We start from the raw sequence: 5,242 nt of genomic DNA on the forward strand, positions 1-5,242 counted from the left end.
ATCGTCGGCGTAAGAGACAATCGAGACTCCCTCTGGTGGTTGAGGGAGCTTTGAAATGTAAAAGTTAAACAGTAGCGGGGAAAGCACACCACCCTGTTTTATTTTTCTAAGTTTGCTCGATTTGTCTCTAAACATTACCGACGAGTGGCGACCACTCAGATAATTTGCCGACCACCGTTTGAGCCTCTGTGGGAGAGAGGAAGCCTCTATATCTTCTAGTAGCGTGGAATTTCTGACCGTGTCAAAAGCCTTTGACAGGTCCGACGCTACTAGAATCGTTCTCTCACAGGGATGTTTACGGTCAAGGCCACGAGTTATCTGAGTGTTTATGGCGTTAAGTGTTGTTGTTGTACTGTGCACTTTACGGAAACCATGCTGATGCTTCGCTGGGGTCAAGTGGTTTGTGAAATACGGGAGCAGCAAGGCCTCGAGTGTCTTCGCTACCGGGGAAAGGAGTGTTATCGGCCGATAAGAAACTCCTATGTTGACAGGTTTCCCCATAGCCATAGACAAATTGAGGACCTCCGTTAGGTACGCTACCCCCGCAGGACCCAAATTTTTCAGCATCAGCATGCCTGTTCCGTCGGGACCCATGGCTTTGGAGGCTTTCGCCTTCCCGATGGCCACCTGAACTTCACCGCAAGTGAAAGCAAGGGGGGCACAGGTTGTTGGCAGTTTGTGCAGCCTTCTGGTCACTCGACGCTTGGCTTTGTCCACCGGAGGATGCAGCATGAACTGCCGACTGAAATAGCTCGACTCTGTCGTCGTGCTTCGTCGGATTGGACAGTGACCTCACGGTTGACCAAAGCTTACTCACACCAGAGGTGAAGTTACTGGTCCTCAGATGATCTTCCCACTTCTTCCGCTTATGTACGTTTACTAGTTGCCAAATATCCGCGTTGAGATCCCTGATACGGGGATCTCCGGGATCGGCCTGACGAAGGCTATCACGCTCATCGGCTAGAACAGCCGCTCCAGCAGGAAAGTTCGGACGCGGATCCGTAATACATCCTGCTGAGATGAAGCGCGCTGCAGCAGCAGTGACAGCCCTGTGAAATTTACGTTTACCAAGGTGGACGTCGGTTGGTGTGGGGAGAGCAGCGAAGGTGTTTTCAGTAAATTCCGCGAAGCCTTTCCAATCAGCTTTAGAAAAGTTGATATATGTATGTTCGGTGCTCCGCGGAAGCAAAGTCGGTTGGTTTATCGATCGAGATGACTATGGGCAGATGGTCTGATGCTAGAGTCAGCATAGGTCGCCATGATACGCTGCTTATCAGACCAGCGCTGACTATTGTTATGTCTGGCGAGCTGCAGCAGCTGCCCATAATCCTGGTGGGTGCGGCGTCGTTAATTGTGCAGAATGTCGAATCGTCTATCTGCTCAGCCAAGTCAGTTCCCCTACGATAGTTTGACAGGCTTGAGTGCCAAAGATCGTGGTGCGCATTAAAGTCGCCTACTACCATACGGGTTTCACCTCTGAGGAGCGCACCTATGTGAGGGTGATATCCTGCCGGGCAGCAGGTGACAGGGGGTATATAAACGTTAAATATTTCGAGCTCAACATTGCCTGACCGGATAGCAATGCCCTGCCATTCTAGGGTGGTATCCCTGCGGTCGATGTCTGCTTCGATAAGACGATACTGCACGGTGTGGTGCGTGATGAACGCTAAGCCACCACCATTATCCCGCTCGCGATCTCGACGGTGTACGTTGTACCCGGCACAATTCAACAGTGTTGAATTGCTGTGCAACTTCGTCTCTTGGACCGCCGCTATCAATATGCCATGCTTTCCCATGAAGACGGTTATCTCCTCGATCTTGCTCTGAAGCCCGTTACAGTTAAATTGAAGGAGCTTCATGTGGTTCGGGAGACGTGTGGTGATGCGGGGAGTGAGGGATGTGTGTGGTCGTGCCGCAGTTGGCTGTGTGCGCTGCTGAGGTGGTTGCCGCCCTGTGGTGATGGCGGGAGGCGTCGCAGTTGAGGTCTGCGACCGAGCAGCGCAACACGGGCCCTCGAAGTTCCTCGTCCAATCTCGCGTGGTGCGCAGACCTGAGCATGCCCTAAAGTGGCACCAGCCAAGACAGGTGTTGCACTTGACTGATGTCACATTACGGAATATGCTGGTCTGACATACCGTGCAGATTGTAGGAGGACACGACCACGACAGCCGGTTCTACGTACCGGAATGACTCGGGTTTACCCGACCAAGGGCTGTTGTTTCGGCGATGTAACCCCGTTTAGGTCGGCGAAGTATCTCAGAAGTTGCTCATCCATAGGGCTACATTCGCTACGTTTTCTTCTACTCAGGGCTGGCATCGAGTCAAACCCAGGGCCAGAAACCTACACCTGCTGTGTATGCCAGAGACGACTACACCACAACTCCACCTCAGTCAAGTGCAATGCTTGCGAGGGGTGGAGTCACCTCAGATTCTGCTCAGGACTACGGACACATCGGCAGTGGACCACTTTTTTTGTGGCCCCCTGCTGCTCACACAGAGCAGCCTCCACGGCTAACCCCAGTCCACCTGAGCAGTCCCACACAAACACGACAGCACAACAACATAACACAATAGACCACACCACAACTGCTACAGACCACAGAACACACACAACCGCACCACCACCCACACGCCGCCGCCAACTCAGCTGCGGTGAAAATGATTGCTGTAGACGTGCAGACGATTCGCATTGTGGAAGACCAAGGATTTCGCGACTTTGTGCATTCTCTTGATCCACGATACGTCTTACCATCTCGGAACACTGTTCAAAAGGTTCTTTTGCAAAATCTCTATGACAGCGTGGAAAACAAATTACAATGTTTTCTAAATCGAATTGAAAGCTGTGCGATAACGACAGACTGCTGGTCATCAAAAGCAAACGAAAGTTATTTGACTGTCACGTGCCACTTCATAAATGACAATTTCAAACTGCAATCGGCGGTTTTGACTACTTCCAAGCTTGTGAATTAACTAAATCACTCAGCTGCAAACATTTCGGAGACACTGCGGGAGTGCTTAAATAAATGGAAAATTTTGAACAAAGTCACATGTGTGGTAACAGATAACGCCGCGTCAATGGTAAAGGCTTGTGAAATGCTTCAGAAAAAGAATCCTCCCTGTTTCGCGCATTCAATAAATCTTGTTGTACAAGATGATTTATCGACCGAAAATGTTAAAACACTATTAACAAAGTGTAAACGAATAGTAGGATATTTCAAAAGGAGTACTATTGCTTACGCAAAATATAAAAAAAGCAGAGTGTAGAAATCCAATATAGTCTTGTTCAAGAAGTGACAACGAGATGGAATAGCGCATTTGCGATGATGCAGCGAATTTTACTTACCAAAGAAGCGATATTTGCAGTGCTTTTAAACACGCCCAAAGCACCGCCGGTTCTTACAGCAGAAGAAATAGAACAACTTCAAGATCTATGTTTGCTGTTAGAACCGTTCAATAAAAATACAAACATCATATCTGGAAATAAATACGTAACAATTTCGCATATAATTTTGATTGCCTGGGGGTTATATTCTACGAAGACGAAACTGAAATCTAAACTGCGAACAGCAGAAGGATTGGAAGCATGCTCACACTTGTCCGAAAAAATTAAGCAGAGACTCTTTCCTTATGAGTCTAGAAGTGTTCCGAGTTTGGCTACCCTGTTGGATCCAAAATTTAAAAAAGAAGGTTTTCGGTCAGGGCAAAATGCATCCCAAGCGTGTATATTACTGGAAAACGAATTGGCTGAGATTATTAGAGTTAGTGCATCTGAAGCGAAAGACAACATGGAGGAACCATCGACAATCCACAATTCTGCGATTCCCGAAATATATGAGTCTCTAAAGGAAAAACTTTCAAATAAAGTAAAATCCAATAGAGCAGACGCTATCATCGAAATGCGCAAATATATGGAAAAGCCTAATGAGCCGCTGGACTCAGATCCATTGGAATACTGGACTAAGTAATTCAACCGATTCAAATGCTGGCAGCGATATATTTGTGCATCCCTGCAACTTCCACCGAGTCTGAACGCCTGGTCAGCAAAGCTGGGCAGGTAATATCGGAGAGGCGTACAAGACTTAAGGAGAAGCAGGTGAAAATGCTCCTTTTCGTAAATAAAAAACCATTGGATGGTTAATTCATCTTTGATCTCTTTACCAACTATTGTTTGTAACACCTGAATTTTTTAATTTGAATTAAAAATTTTGTTTTTTAGTGCGATGCCGACGTCATATTCAAATATGAACGCATTTAGGCATGAACGAAAGAATAAGATCACCCAGGACCGCGTGCAAGAAAAAAGTAATTTTTTTGCAATGACGTCATTTTTTCGCCGCCACGTGAATGAAAAGGAACGAAACCATGTGTGTGAATGAAACAACTGATTCAAAAATGACGTCATCAATTATTTATTTTTTTCTCAAATGCAATTACAAATACACGGTTGCCGTGCTGGGTGATCTGTTTAGTTGATTCATAGCATTTAGGCCAAAGTACATACATATGTTAATCGTAAATCCTGTTTTGTTTGTATAACTTGTGTTTGTTTCTGAACTTTCTAAAAAGAGAAGTATTTTGGCTAAGCAGTTACTTAATTTTGAATGATTATAACTTGTATAAGATAATATTTATTTCACTATGATCCTGTAAAAACAAAGCAACGTAACTGATTTAGCACTATCGATAGCGCTATAGATAGTGCTATCGATAGTTTTGTTTTTTTCGAGACTATCGTGAATATTGATAGTTTTTCTGAAAACTATCAAAACTATCGATAGTGTGACAATCGATAGTTTGACACTTCTAAAACGAACTGATCCCTGCAAAAATTGCGACTACTCCATGCATGCGTGTAAAGAGTAATCCCTAAGGACAAAGGAGTACTCCAAAATTAATCACAATTCATATAAAAAATATGGTCCAATTAACATTGCGATGTCCTAGGGCAGGACCATATACTCCATCCCTGCATTACATCAGAGTAGCACAAAACTACTCCAACATATTAACAATGGCATTGTTGTTATATTTTTTCGTTTGTACACGCTTTTGTTCTTCACTTCTCAAATGCTTTTTCGAAATTAATAAAAACCAAGACAAAAATTAAAAATTACATGTTGCCTCTGACGGCATTCAAACCCGAACATGCTGGGAGCTAAGAACTAACAGCGAGCATCTCTACACGTTCAGCTACAGCCAAACATGCAAATGTGCTTTCAAATGCTCAACTTCAATCACATTT

At 45.0% G+C, this 5,242-nt stretch overlaps 1 pseudogene; it reads left to right on the plus strand.

Annotated features, from left to right (window-relative positions):
- Positions 1-3,323: 3,323 nt before the first annotated feature.
- On the plus strand, positions 3,324-4,138 carry LOC108360199 (uncharacterized; annotated as a pseudogene).
- Positions 4,139-5,242: the final 1,104 nt, after the last annotated feature.

The sequence above is a fragment of the Rhagoletis zephyria genome, unplaced genomic scaffold, assembly GCF_001687245.7.
Source record: "Rhagoletis zephyria isolate East Lansing unplaced genomic scaffold, Rhagoletis_zephyria_1.1 Rzeph_scaffold_00535, whole genome shotgun sequence".
NCBI classification, from domain to species: Eukaryota; Metazoa; Arthropoda; class Insecta; order Diptera; family Tephritidae; genus Rhagoletis; species Rhagoletis zephyria.